General features: G+C 39.9%; 1 protein-coding gene and 1 pseudogene across 12 annotated transcripts in view; one reads left to right on the top strand and one right to left on the bottom strand.

The window, feature by feature from the left end:
* Window positions 1-15788, bottom strand: part of KIAA1217 (KIAA1217 ortholog) — a 606452-nt gene that overhangs the window by 168693 nt on the left and 421971 nt on the right. The window lies entirely within an intron of this gene.
* LOC119245436 (small nucleolar RNA U3) lies at window positions 13201-13303 on the top strand (annotated as a pseudogene).

Genomic DNA, 15788 nt, shown 5'->3' with positions numbered 1-15788 from the left:
AAGCACAGCACTATGAAGCTGTCCACAGTTTCTGCAGCACAAGTTTGATCCCCGGCTGGCCAGATAGCTGACCCACATGAAGCAGCATACCTTTCCTGCCTCGCCCGCTGCTCCCCTCAGCAGTGTATTTCAGTCAGTCTGCATGGTCTGCTCCCTACTCTGTCTCTGGTGAATCCTCTCACCCCCTGTACATCTGGCCAGTACCCCAATTCTTATATGCATAAATAAATAAATCTTTTTAAAAATAAAATAAAATTTTCTCCTATAAGATGTTAATTTTAAGATCCTACAGGTTTGTTCCAGACCAATGTGATAAAGCGAGTCACAGAAATTTTTTGGTTTCCCAGTACATAAAAAGTTACATATGCTCTATTATATAGTCTATTATGTGTGTAATAGCATGGTTTTAACTGAAATTATGTACATACCTTAATTTAAAAGTACTTTATTGCTAAAACATGCTAATCATCATTTAAACTTGCAGTCAGTCATAATCTTTTTGCTGCTAAAGGGTCTTGTAAAAAATGCAATCTCTGTAGTGTGCAATAAAGTGTAGCACAATTAAATGGGGTATGCCTGCACAAATTCACCCTAACTAACCATATGTACTTGAGTGGCTAAAATTGCTGGAAGGAGAAAAATAATCCTCACAATTCCACTTAGTGATCTTAAATTCACTCCTACAACTTTCTAATAGTAGGCAACTCTGCTAAATGATTTTTTTAAAGATTTATTTATTTACACAAGAACTGGGGTGCAGGTGAGAGGTGCAGGAGGGTGAGAGGATTCACCAGAGACAGAGCAGGGAGAAGAACAGGCAGATGGACTGAAAATACTGCCGAGGGGAGCAGCGGGTGAGACAGGAGAGGGGTCTGCTGTACCATCTGGGTATCTCCCTGGCTGGCTGGGAATTGAACCCATGCTGCAGAGGCTGCAGACAGCTACACAGTGCTGTAGTCAACCTGCTGCACCACCGGGGAAGGCCCCTGGTAAATGATTCTTCTACACTTTCCTCATTATTTCAATTTTTAATTTTCCAGGATGACAATCTATTCCCTAGCTTTTCCTCTCTCCTCAAATTTCCAGTACCCTCTTCCTTCTTACCTCTCTTCATAAGTCATTGACAGATAAGAACTAACTCATCCCCTAACCCCCCAAATCCCTGAAGCTGTCCACAGTTTGATGTGTCCACATATTATGCCTTGCCAACTCTTCAGATGGAGATGTCTTTGCAACTGAGGCCAACCATTCCCTTGTATACTAAGCCCTAATCCATTGGCCTGTTACATGTTTTCCCTCATATACTCATTCCTCTGTTTTCTTTAGATCCTGAGAAAATGAGCTTACCTTAACATTGCTAATCATAAAAACCAAAAATGATAGTTTTATGTTCATCTTTCCCTTTTACTATATAATGCAATGATTATATATGAAAAATATATACATATATCTAATAGAGAAAGTGAAACCAAGAATAATTTAACTGTTCCAAAGATGACCTATCTTTTTAAACAGCTGGGACTACATCAAATTAAAGAGCTTTTGCACAGCAAAAGAGACAATAACAAAAACAAAGAGAAACCCCACCAACTGGGAGAACATTTTTGCACCCAACACTAATGATAAAGGACTGATCACAAAAATCTGCAAAGAGCTGATGAGACTCAACAACAACAAAGAAAATAATCCAGTCAAAAAATGGGCAGAAGAGCTAAAAAGAAACTTCTCTGAAGAGGAAATGCAAATGGCCAACAGGCATATGAAAAAATGTTCAACATCACTTGTCATCAGGGAAATGCAAATCAAAACTACCATGAGATACCATCTTACACCAGTGAGAATGGCACATATTAAAAAAACTAGCAACAACAAATGTTGGTGAGGGTGTGGAGAAAAAGGAACTCTTCTGCACTGTTGGTGGGAGTGCAAACTGGTCCAACCACTGTGGAGAGCTGTGTGGAGATTTCTGGACCTACTAAACATAGAGCTTCCATATGATCCAGCAATTCCACTCCTAGGTGTTTACCCAAAGGACACAGAAACATCAATTCCAAAGAACACCTGCACCCCTATGTTTATAGCAGCACTGTTTACAATAGCTAAGCTTTGGAAACAACCCAAATGCCCAAAAATAGATGACTGGATCAAGAAGATGTGGTACATATATACCATGGAATATTACTCAGCATTCAAAAAAGATAAACACATGCAATTTGCAGCAACATGGATGGCGCTGGAAGGGATCATGCTCAGCGAAATAAGCCAAAAAGAAAAAGAAAAATACCGGATGGTCTCACTCATAGCAGGAATCTAGAAAACTTAAATAAGGGACCAGGAAAATGAATAACTATAAGAAAGTGAAAATCAAAATCAACAAAAAACTATGAACCAGAGACACTTTTAGGGGGGCGGGGGCGGGGGCGGGAGGGGAGGGATTGGGGTCAGAATGGGGGGGCTGCAATTGTATGGGGAATATAACAATAAAATTCATAACAAAAAAAAAAAACAAAAAAAACAGTCCTAGTTATAAATGTTTTCAAAACCAAAGAAATAAAGATATTGTTTTTTAAATGAGTGTTTCCAACTGAAAAAAAAAAAAAAAAAGATGACCTATCTTTTACCCGAATAGCTCTAAGTACCTGAAAACCAAGCAATTTTCAGGAAATTGCTTAGCTGGAGAAGACAGTGTTTCATGAGCAAGGTATCACGTAAGTGGAACAAGGCAGCATATGGTATGAACACAATTTAAAACAAAAATGTGAGTGTAATTATCAGGCATTCATTGGAGTGATCATTTAGAGGAAGCAGTTTCTCTCTCTCTAATGCATGGAAGCAGATAAATCTTCTGAGAAGAAAGTAGTGTAAATCACTGAGGTGGGTGGGAATGGTACCTTTTTTTTTTTTTCACTCATGGCTAATGGGTCTAGGAAAAAGAAACAATGGTGTTTTCTTAGAAATATCTTGAGCAGGCTTGGCATCTGCACCTGCTGGCTCTCCTAGGGATGCCTGGGAGAGAGAAACAATCCAGAAAGATGCTAGCATACATAATGGGCACAAAATGACTAGAGGCTTCGGCCCATGACTTATGAAAGCAGAAAAATGACCAGCACTTTAGACATGAGACAAGGGGAGAAGTTCATATTCTAGGACTGATCTTATGCCAATTCTACTGAATTCCAATTCAGGGAATAATGTTTCTGACCAGGATTCCTTTTATTAATAAAAGGATCACTAAAATTTAAAGTCAATTTTTCAATACTATGTAAGTTTTGTATAACAAGTTATATGAATAACTCTTGTTATTTACCTAATTGTATTTTTAGGGTCAGATTTTCTCAAGCAATCTGCCAATGAATAATTCCAAAAAATCTGTCAAGGAGGAGGGTGGGGAGTCTCCTGCCCTTGATACTGAAAGCCAACACAAATACACCAGTGACTTATCCAGAGTAAACTTCCCCATCTATAAACTTAAATAATTCTGGAACCCTGGGTTTGAAGATCAAGAATGCCAAATCCTATGGAATATAATCTGTAGAACATGAATTTGTACAAGAAAATAGCATAGTGTTGAACGACAACAGTATACTGACACTGAATTTAGGAGAAATATTGGTGAATTGGCAAATTTTTCTATTTTCTTCCCTTCATCACCTCTCCAAAGTGTGGACACATATTTGTACATACCCACATGCAAAGCAAAACTTCCACCCCATTAACTACTACTCTGTTTTCCTCACTATGCATCAAGAGCATAATTTTCCCTAATCTTACAGCCAGACCAGACAAATCAGAGCATTAGTGGATCAACTGGCTGCATGTAATTAGTCTTGTCTGAGAGGCTTAAGAGTCCATTTGTATTGTGGAGTAAAAGAAGTTTGATAAGGCCACTGGAGGCTGAATTCCTTGTAACTATCTAAGACCCTATGTTCCCTCTGGAACCTCTTCTGTTAGTGGAGAGGTTGAGACCAAGATGAGCCCCGACCCTCACTCTTAGACACCCACCCAGTGACCAAACATCCTTCTTTCTTATCCATCTTGCTTCCATATATTCCCCCTGGTAATTTCCATTTTATTGGGACTGATGCCAGCAGAGAGAGCTGAACTGCTGTAGCCTGCCACAGCTTACCTCTCCTTGAAATCAAAGAGCTAAAACTCTCAATCTGAAAGGTGAAAAGAAATTCCAAGAACAAAGTATGACCTTCAAACACTTGCAAACCACTGTTTGTCACACAACTGTAATGAGGAAATGTTGGCAGAATAAGGGCAAGTCAGAAAACCGAGCGTTGCTTATTTGCAGGTGGCTTTGGCACTGTTCTTTGATAAACTGAAAATTTCTAGCATTATTTCAAGTTAGGCAACCAAACTGCACTTGATGATTGTCTGCTTATACTTTTCTCCTACTCAACTTTTGCACAGCCGCTGTCTGAGGGGGTCAAGCTCATGGTCAACACAGGAGGCAAATTTCTTTTAAGCAACCCCTGAGCAAAAACAAGTGGAAGCATTCTTATGAACATATGATAATCTTAGGCTCCGATCCAAGAAATTAATACAACAGCAGTACAAGTTTGCAAGACTCGACAAGACCAGCATACAAACAAGTATCAACATCACCTTTTTGAAAAGCAGGGTCTAAGACGCAGCCCAAAGATGACTGAAGAAGCAGGACTACAAAATAAACAACTAATGAATGAGTCATAGCTTGAGAAGAAACAGCCAATGAGTCTCACAGACTCCCAACCTTTATCCCTATTTCTTCCCCTTCTTTACAGTGGCTCCTCACCCTAAGATCTGATGCCTCATTTTGTAACATTTTATTACTTATAGAATTTTATTTATGACATTTTAGCATTAAAATTGTTATTCCTCTGGGTTTTTAGGAGCTTTTTGCTCATAATCCTAATATTAACTAGGGGGTATGAGTTCTCAGGAGAAGAAATAGGACAGACACCTTAAATTTAGTGAAACAAATACACATACATGCACATCCAAAAGAAGACATTGCCATTTGACTATTTTAATGTCACACAAATTTTTCTCCCAGTGAAAAGGATTTAGGCTATACTTTTTTTCTTCCTTGCACAGCTGGATTTTACAAAGGCATTATAAAGCAGATGGGATGCTAGTGACTAAAAGCCAGAGGGCTGATTAGACTGTTTGCAATCTGCACTCCACAAATAAAGAACTATTGCTGAAAAGTAAAGGTCACTCAAAATGAATTGCATTCAATAAAGAGCTTCAGTAGGGACAGTAGAGCTAGCTATTATTGATTGCCACAAAATTCTCTGGAAAAGAGAAATGCAGCATTGCCAGGGATTTCTCATGGCATGGAAGGATTTACTCAATTGAACTATGGCTTGTCTTATTTGGTAAGCCACTGAAGCATGCATAAAACCCTGTGCATGTGTATAGATGGAATTGATACACAGGTCAGCCCATTCATCCAACGTTCAATAAAGGATTTCTGGGCTGCTTATTAGGAAGTCCAGGCTCATTAGGAAACAAAATGGCTGAAACCAAGTTCACATCGCCACAAAAAAAAGGGAAGAATCACTTGTAAGTCATCTCACCAAGTTGCTCTCTTAAGCACCTAACAAAGTTGTTTTATTCTGTCATGGCTTGCTGAGATGAGAAGGTCTGTTCTTCTGAGTCTCCCTCGTCTCTTTTTGCTTCTCTCTGCAATTCTCCCGAGCAGCTGGAGGGCGAGACCTAGGACAGTATGGTGCTTCTTGGAAGCACGATGGAGGAGCCATGTGAAGCACAGTAGCCCAGATATGATTAAAGGACTCTTTGGCCATGTGCACAGATTACTCACAACACCTGGACACTGTCCTCACTTGGTAAATTTCTTGGTCAATACAGCCTGCAAGGGCTCCCTTGCTGGAGTCCACAGTGCCATTCTCTCTCATTCCTGGTGCCCAGGTCTCCCCTCAGTCACGTGGGCTGCCCTCTGTTGACTGCACCACTGGCATCTAATACAGATCCCCCCCATACATTAGACCAGTTTGGTCCCTGCTGCAGCCTAACTGGAATCAAATTTCTGTGTTGCATCCACTCACCTGTTGTTTTCCTTTTAATTGTAGTAAAATATACATGATGTGAAATTACCATTTTCAACCATTTTTAAGTTTAGTGGCAACAAGCAATCTGCATTGCTGTGCAGCCATCACCCATATCTATCTCCAGAGCTCTCCCCATGTTGCTCATCTGACCTTCTATACCCACTAAAAAATTACTCCAATATTACCACCTTCCACCCATCCCTGGCAACTACCATTCTACTTCTAATTTCACGACTCTGGGGCACTTCATCTAAGTGGAATCATAAAAGGAATAAAGTGCTTAATGTTCATATATGCTGTTACATGTGACAGGACTTCTTTTTTCAGCTTCAGTAATAATTCATCATTGTATGGCCACAGTTTGGGTATCCATCCTTTCACGGGTAGACACATGGGTTGCTTCCATCTCTTGGCTTTTGGGAATAATGATTCCACAAGCATGGGTGTGCAAATATCCCTCTTTCACTTTCTGGGGGCATACACTGAGAGTAGAATTTTTAGATCACATAGTTATTCCATTTTTAATTTTTTTGTAATTCTATTTTTTTAATAATTTTCAGAAAAGCTGCACTGTTTTGGGGCCTCCCTGGTGGTGCAAGGGTTAAGTATCAGCACTAGCGCGCTATCCCCAGCCACTGCAGCCTGAGTTCGATCCCTGTTCAGGGAGCTGACCTATATGGCACAACAGACCTTTCCTGTCTTGCCTGCTGCTCCCCTCAGCAATGTATTTCAGTGCATCTGCCTGTTCTGCTCTCCACTCTCACTGATGAATCCTCTCACCCCCGTACCTCTGGCCTACACTCCAGTTCTTGTATGCATAAATAAATAAATAAATTTTTAAAATGAGCTGCACTATTTCTTCTTTGTTTTTAATATGGTTCAGTCATTTTGAAGAGAATGAAAATGATTCTAATGAGAATGAAAAAGGTACAGGACTAATGTGGGAGCCATTAGAACCTTCTCTATCCCATTAAATCAATAGGGTTTGGCAATAATAATAAGGTGTGTGTGTGTGTGTGTGTATGTGTGTGTATGTACACACTCACATATATATGTATGTATGTACCACCCTGAAAACCCCATTGTTTGTTTTGCTTTTACACAGTAAACATGGTTGTGTTTTCTCAATCACTAGGCAGATACAGATGTATTTATTTTGATAAATGCACAGGTTTTGCAGTGCTACGTGGTGCCCAAGACAGAACGTATGCTTTAATGTGGACTCCTGAAGATAATAACCTAACCAAAAAGGAAAAAGTATAAACCAGGATTAGGAGAATTTAAAGTGAACTTTATGCTTTTGAGTCATATTTCAAAAACAGCACAGGCAGCCTAAGATCTAAATTCTTAATTGTTCACAGTAGACTGAGGAGAAAGTAATCAGTACCAAGCACACAATTTATATCTGTGATTAGCCATTCTGCCGCTGATTTATGGCTTTTGGGTAGATGGGTACCAATTTATTTTTCCTCTACAGAGCACCATGCATGAAGTGTAATTAAAAATTTGTTTGCATTTTCTGTGGTGTAGAATTAAAAACATAACCCTCTTGGACACTTGAAATAAGGTGAATTTTTGTCCTTTAATTTTTCCCCCAAATAAAAACAGATGCCAATAGCATCTCAAATCATATGCAAAAGTCTACGTCTTCAGGGACATGACTGTCAGCATCCCTGCTGTTACCTGATGAAACAACCGGTTACAAGATGATAGCAATTATTAAAAATCTGGAGTTTTATGTACTTAATGATGTCACCTTTTCATTTTGTCATATAGTTGTATCATGAATGTGAGCTTTGGTTATCTCATAGAAACATTTTACCTGAATGTATAGTTACAAAACTGCCTATATGAATTTTCTAGCAGGTCCATTAATTTTGATAAATGCCAGAGACTTAGAGTGCTCTGACAAGGATGATAATTTTTTTTTTGAAAGATTTATTATTTATTTATACATACAAGAACTGGGATGTAGGCCAGAGGTGCTCCAGGGAGTGAGAGGATTCACTAGAGACAGAGTGGAGCAGAACAGGCATATCTACTGAAATACACTGCTGAGAGGAGCAGTGGGCAAAACAGGAGAGGTCTGCTGGGCCATGTGAGCTAGCTCCCTGACTGGTGATTGACTTCATGCCACAGTGGCTGGTAGTAGCTTAATAGTGCTGAGACTTTAACCCCTGCACCACCAGGGAGGCCCCAAGGACAGTAATTTTAATGCTGGCTTGGGAAAACTATACCTACTAGCTGAAAGTAATTCTCAGAGTCAATATCAGATCACCTACATTCCTTTGGATGTTGTCATCTTTGCAAAGTGGGGTTTTCACAGCTTGCCTAAGGAACTGGCTCAGGTGATCATGGGGTTGGCAGATCTAAAATCTGCAAGGCAGTCCAACTGGCAGAGGACATAGGGAAAAATTAACATAGCAGCTCAATTCTGAAGGCAATGTAGAGGCAGAACTCTTTCTTCCACAGAGGGGCTCAGTCATTTTCTCTTAAAGCCTTCAACTGACTGAATGAAGCCCACTCAGCAACACAGAATGATCTGCTTTATGCAAAGTCTACTTATTTACATAATAGCATGTTAAAAATCTTCATAGTTATATACCGACTGCTGTTTGACCAAATATTTGGGTACTGTGGCTAAAATCAAGTTGAAACATAAAATCAGCCATCATTTAAGAATGAAAAAAAATAGATATTTTTCCATTTAGTTTATGTAATTATATATTCAATCAGTCACTGAGTTGTTAGTGTTAGGGGGCAAGGATGTCCTGAACAAACTCCAGAAATAAGTTTTATGGACCCCATCTCCACCCCAGAACAAAGAGATCCAAGACACCAAGAACTATAAATCCCATAATGTCCTCATCACCAAAGGGAAGGTTGCTAGGACCTGAGGGTGGAGGTTAGCAGCCAGGTTTGGTATAAAACCAGACATGTGGGCCTTGGGGGTCTCTTGATTTTTTGCCAGCTCTCAGTGTGCTATTGGAATTCCAGCTCAGCGGAACTGGTAGGAAGCATTCACGAATTTATCTCCTTCTCTTTCTATCTGAGGTATTCATTTCTTCATTTCCCCTTCTTCTGTAAATAAATCCTTTATTAACCTTTTTGTGTGTGCCTGCATTTAAGTATTATTATAAGTCCCTTTTAAGTGCACAGGTGAGTACCCATAGTCAGGCCACCGATTTCATATGGGGGTTACCCTGTAACATTAGTACATAAATACTTAATAAGTTGTTTGGGGGCCTCCCCTGGTGGTGCAGTGGTTGAGCACTGGGCTGCGAAGCTGCCCGCAGCCTCTGCGGCGCGGTTCATTCCCAGGCCACCAGTGAGGGTCCCACATGGCGCGAAGACCTCTCCTGCCACGCCCACCGCTCCCCTCAGCAGTATATTTCGTCAGTCTGCCTGTTCTGTTCCCCGCTCTGGCTCTGGTGAATTCTCTCACCCTCCCGTGCTTCTGACTGTACCCAGTGCTTGTATAAATAAATAAATAAATCTTTAAAAAAAAATAAGTTGTTTGGGCTTTACTATTTATGAGTAGAACTTTTAGGCATTTCTTTTGGCTTATAGCACTGAGAATGCTGTGAAAAGAGAAAGTTTAAGAATCAGCCCATATATTAATGGTCATAACCCAGGTTATATTCCCAAATTCCAGACATGCACATTCTAAATGCTTGTCAAAATACACATATATATTCCTAAGAGGTGAATTCCTATAGCAACCTCATCTCAGATGTTCCAAACTCAGTTTTTCTTTCCTCCATCAAACCGATGGTCAATTTGATTTCCTGCAATGTATTTTTTTTTTAATATTCACCACCTTTCCACCCCATGAATTACTCCCCCCACACATACCCATCATGGCACTCCCTTGAAGTATAATGGAATGATTTTTATCTACATCATATTTTATTATAACAATAAAAGTAAGGACTATGATTACCTTGGTGTTGGGGGTGGTGTGATGACTTACATTTGAGGAGGTCTGAACATTTTCCCCTGAATTATATACGATCTTGTAAACTAAGGTTACCCCAATTAAAAAAAAATAATTTAATTCAATGCAAATGAATATCCTTACAAATTATGGGTTTATAATTTTTCAGTACAAAATGTTTATTTATTTCTTCCATGTCTTTTATTTAGAAAAAGCAGTCAAGATAGGGTAGCAAAGGTACCCAGCACAGTGACAAATAAGAATGTTTTTATAAGGGAAACTCTCCTAAATCTGAAAGAAACAACATTTTTTTCAAATATTGCCTCTAATGAAACATTATGTGGGCAGACATTTCATTAAAATGACTCTTGATAAGTTGAAGCCTTCCCAAAATAATAAACTTGAGGCAGCCTCTGCCCCAGAAATGGGCTGGCCTGACCCAAACATGTAAGTCTGCAGGTGGCTTAAAAGCAAAGTGTAATATTTAACCTTATAAAGCAAAAACCAAAGGCAGAAAATGTTTTTTTAAAAATTCACTTCATCTACTTTCCCCTGGGTGCGGAGGCATTATAGATTAAGGTAGCCAACTAAAATGGAGCAAAAAAACTTTGATTCCAAATTCTCTTTTTCACTCATTTCTCATCATTAAAGCTGGAAGCCACCAGAAGTTATTTCCTCCATTATTTCATTTTTGTTGGCAATATCAGAGCTATTGAATTAAGACGCTGCTCCATCATGCGTAATAATATTCATGGAACTGCACTCCTGAGATACCAAGGCTGTGTGATTTTTCTCTCTTAAGAAGGGCCACTGTTATTTGTGGAGGGTGGTTGGTTTGCCATAAAAAGAAACGATCTTGTACAAGCAGGGCTGTAGCTCCAGCTGAGTGGATACTACCATACTCTCAACAAGCCTTAGGATGTTGCATGCTTCAGGGAGCTCTGTTTTCTAGTGCAACAAACATCACCAGGTTTAAAATAAGTGATAGTTCAGAGAAAAATCCATAAAATATTTGTCTAATCCTAAAAACCAGTAAGGATTGCAACTTGAATGCATTTATCACACAGAAAAATAAGACCACATTATGAGATTTAAATTAAGGCAACGGTAGCGAAAAATATGTGAATCCAAAATTGAAGACTTTTGGACAAGCAAAAAAGTAGGATATAAAAACACAGCAGACAAAAGAACAGCACAGTTAAACATATTTCTATTTCTCTGTGAAAGTGCTTTCTTGGTTTATTCTCTCCAGCCAATGTATACATTTTTGAACAATGAACTAAGGGAAAATCTATAGGCTGACTTTTACATTGCAGTATTTTTGGACTATGAATTCCCCACCCGATCAACGTTTATAATAATTTATAATTCCAGCATTTTCTAGACTACACAATCTCACCAGCCCCCTGGACACTCAGAATAAACATAACCTGGTTTTTCCAACACTATTGCTAAAAATAAAGGACCACACACTGAGTATCTCCATGATAAGAACCATTTGAATAGGCAGTTTTTTCATTCAGTTTTTTGCATTCAAAGCCTTTGGAAAATTACCAATTCTCCATGGAAGACCACAGAACACTGAAGCCAGGAGGGATATGTGTGCATCTAGTCACTAGCTTGGAAAGATATCATTTCTTAAAATTTGAGATGGATGCTTCAGTGGCAAGTGTGGTGTGCTAACATAGATCTGAAGGGGTGTGGATCTATTCTCCTTAATCCTACTGTAAACCAGTGATACCTCAATAATAAATACATACATACACACATACGTAAGAAATAAAATTTGAGGGCCTCCCCTGGTGGCTCAGCTGTTGAGCGCTGGGCTGCGAGGCTGCCCGCAGCCTCTGCAGCACTGATTTGTTCCCCGGCCGCCGGCGAGGGTCCCATAAAAAAAAGAAAAAAGAAAAAGAAATAAAATTTGAACTGGGAAGACTTTCTCCAGATAGATAGCAGTGGGATGCCAGGGGAGAGGGTGTGATGGGGTATCCTGTGTCACTTAAGCTTGCTCAGTGCACTGGACTCAGGAACACAGTGCCAACATCCCAAAGCCATTCTGGTTTCCTTTCTAGTAGGAGAAGGGCAAGTGCAGATAGAACTGACTAGGTACAGACACTGGGTGTCTTTGGGACAAATCCACTCTGCATTGTAAAGTAAGTTCAGGAACATTCAGAATGCCAATCGCTTAGTATTTTGAAATGTAATGCTGAAGGTAATGGTCAAATCCATTACCCACACAGAAAGAAGACACATCCTGGTTTGCCCAGGATTTTCCCAGTGTGAAAACTGAAAGTCCCATGTCCTGGGAACCTGCTCTGTGCTGGTAAGCTGGGGCAGAATAGTTAGTTACCCTATCCCCCATATAATGAGATAAAATAGCTCCTGCTGGCAGCTGATCACTGTGAAGGGGCTTAAACCACAGTGAATAGCCTGGATTGAACAATACCTATTGGGGTATACACATTATCTGGAGAAGTGACGGAAACCTGGGGTTTGCGACATCATCAGGACATACACTGAAAGCATGAGCTGAAGGCACCCTACACTGTGCTCCACACTCATCCTTTAGCTAGCAAAGGCTATCTGAAGTGTTAAAAGAAAGCATTTTCAGCTTAGCGGGTAACTATGTCCTCCTCCTCATAATCTTAATTACAAGATTAATTATAATCTTGATTGTCAGATATCTTTTTGATAAGCTCTTTATCCTAGTATTAGATAACACCAAAATAAATTGTCATCCAGTTACTGTTTAAATGATCAACTGTTAAAATTATGATGCATAACAAAATATTTTAAGTAGAAACTAATAACTGATTGTCTGTTCATGTTTTAAAAATACTTAACTCCCTTCCTAGCAACAGACAAAATTACCATCATTTCCATCAGTGAACTTGGCATTTGAAAACATACTAAGACTCAGAGCCCAGTGTCAGTAAATCTGGTTAATTCCTTGTGCCAACAAGGGACAGGAGTAAGTCTGTCCCCTTTGAAATTTCATGATTAGTAAAAACTCTACCTCCTTCCTTTCCCATAGATGCCAATCTTGGAATGATGCTCTAGCAAACAGGCAGAGAAGCAGGGAGTGGTCCTTGTGATTTTATCTCTTCTAACTAGAGGACTTCTACTTTGGAAGCAGATCTGGCACAGACGGGGAAGAATTCATATTTCTTGGGCTCATTTTCACCATTGAAAAACGCACCATATAAGACTATACTTTCAGGGATCATTTCTATAGTTCGTTACTAGAAAAACGCACCATAAGCCTCATGTTGTGTCCAACCTTTCTTTTTAAGATAGAAGCATTGGTTTTCTGCAAATTTCTTTAACATCAGTAGAGAAGGTAACTATTAGTGTTCCTGTGTATTGTCTTCTGGTCTGTGCAAGTTTTCTGTATATTAGCCTCACCTTTTCCACCACTCCTCTTGCATCAGCTTCCAGCAATGCTGACAGGAATTGCTGGGTTCCATGCAAGACCCCAGTGCTAGAGTTTGTCAGGTAAGACTAAGACAGAGAGCCACTCAGATGTGTGTTCTTGGGTGAACAATGGGTTTATTTTGTAGCTAGTATAGGGCAATAACATCACATCTGACCTGCTATCAACCACCAAGAGAATTCATTGGAGTTGTAGGGTGGTTCCCCACACCATACACTCACACATGCACTTGGAGCACCTGTTAAGGTATCCAGGCAGATTACAGCATTTTGCTGAGCTGAGTGGTTATTCTTTCCAAAATGGTCTTTAGCCACATAATACCAAGCTGCTTAAATCTTAGGTAAAAATGTCACCACAGATTTTCATGGCCTGTCCTGAGCAAAGCCTTACAGATAGTTCTATTTCATAATAAATAAATAGAACAGTAGTAGGAATTGGAAAAGTATTAACAAGGTAATAAGGGTTTCTTTTTTAAATGAAAGAATGGGCTAATAAGTGTTTTGGAGGGTCTCTTGCCAAGGAGTTGTCTTTCAGAAATGAACAAGGATGGCTCCATCATTCCCAAGGATGCCCAACAAAATATTGACCAGCAGTTCTACAAATCAACACTCAATTCTTATTCCTTTAGCCTGTCAGTGATTCCAAGCTCCCAAGCTTGGAATTATCACCGAATGGGAAAACACCCATCCAAAGAACCTTCTCTCACAAGATGGTTTCTCCAGCTTTCTGTAATTTCTAAACAGTCAAAAACAAACACATTTCTGCAGGTGGTATCCCAAAGAAGCAAAACAATCATTATCTGAAACTATCCCCCCTGTAGGAGGACATCTGAAGGAAAAAAACACAGGAGTTTCATATCGACTTCATACAGAAAAGCCCCAGTTGGCTCCAAACCTAGACAGCTTTAGCAGCACAACCCACTGATATTTCCACAGCCACCCTCCCTGTCCTCTTAATTGGACTGTTGATGGGTCTTGTGCTAACATAATGGGCTCTTCTGAACAGTCATACTGCTCACTCTGAATAAGAACATTTAATCCCCAGGCTGCTCTGCTCAACCAGCCAATGAGTGTGCTCTCTCCTGCACTGTTAAATAGAACCACAGCTCCAATGTTGGTTCTGCTAATGGGGACTCCCCCCACTGTCTTCAAAGAATCATTTGTAAGTTTACTTTCCCAGGTTCCCTAAAGGTCAACAGTAAAATCGCAAAATTTTATATCCCACTCTCCTGTTGATTTTCATCAAGAGGTTAATTGTAGGAGATCACAGGGAGACAGAGGAAGGAGAGGGCTGCGGTACTAATTTTCCCCTCATCGGTTATTAAATCAAAGTGTCGGTCATCAGTTTCCACACCTGGCATATTCTTAAATACATATTTTCAGAAAATTTGTGATGTAGGTTTCCACTTGAACCTCCCTATGGCAGAAAGCACATCAGCCTTTGAGGCATTTCTATTTATATGCATTTTTTTCCTGAAATGTCTTGCAGAGGCGCCTGTGTCTTTTAGCTTTTGTGCTGAAAGACTCAGCGAGCAAGCAGGCATCTTGGAGGTTAGCAAATGCTCCCTCCTTTGGAGGAATCGCCCTTGAAGACGTAGCCCGGATCCACAAATAAACTGTGATGTTGATATCATCTGCTTCTCCTCATGTCACCTTATGTATCCAGAGAATCTAACACCGGCCCAGGGAGGAAAATAAAATTCCGCTGCAAGAAGAGTGCACTTTGCAGGCCAGAGGGTTTTTTATCAATGGGTCATGGAGCCAGTGAGTCTTTTAAAAGCCGCTGCATCCCTGCCCACTTCTCATCCTGTCTCTTCTGACCAAAGTTCAGGTTTCAGCAAACTTTCAAAATTCACAAACCTCTCTAATTTTCTAGTCTGCAAGAAGCCACTACCCTTCCCAACTGCATTTCTTTTTCACCATCAGAGAACAAAAAGAAGATGCAAAAAAATTGTCTGGAAGTTTGTTTATCCCCCAGATGATTAAAAAGTCCCCCAGTGATATATACTAACTTTACAGTAGACCCATGTGTCTCTTAGAGAGCTACAAGGACCCTTAGCTCAAACTTAACCACCACAGCAGAAGTACCCCACAGGGGATCGGTTATCAGGCTCAAAGGTTATTAATTCACTTAATAAGGTAGAAATAGGTCTATGAAGCTGAAACTCTTGGCTAAGGTAAGTAACATGGTCAGTGCCCAGGATTCATTCAGGGGTCCTCTCTCACCCCCAATCACTGTTTCCCTAGCAAATATCAGGGAGTACACAATGGAAACCCAAACACATGCTGATTCAATATTTACTATATGACTCCTATGTGCAAGACAAGGTGTGAAGCTCAGAGATATGTCCTATTATGAC

Source organism: Talpa occidentalis, unplaced genomic scaffold, assembly GCF_014898055.3.
Source record: "Talpa occidentalis isolate TD23 unplaced genomic scaffold, MPIMG_talOcc4v2.1 talOcc4.14, whole genome shotgun sequence".
Classification (NCBI taxonomy): Eukaryota; Metazoa; Chordata; class Mammalia; order Eulipotyphla; family Talpidae; genus Talpa; species Talpa occidentalis.
The sequence above is the reverse complement of the archived record's forward strand: the minus strand, read 5'-3'. Positions and strand labels throughout refer to the sequence as shown.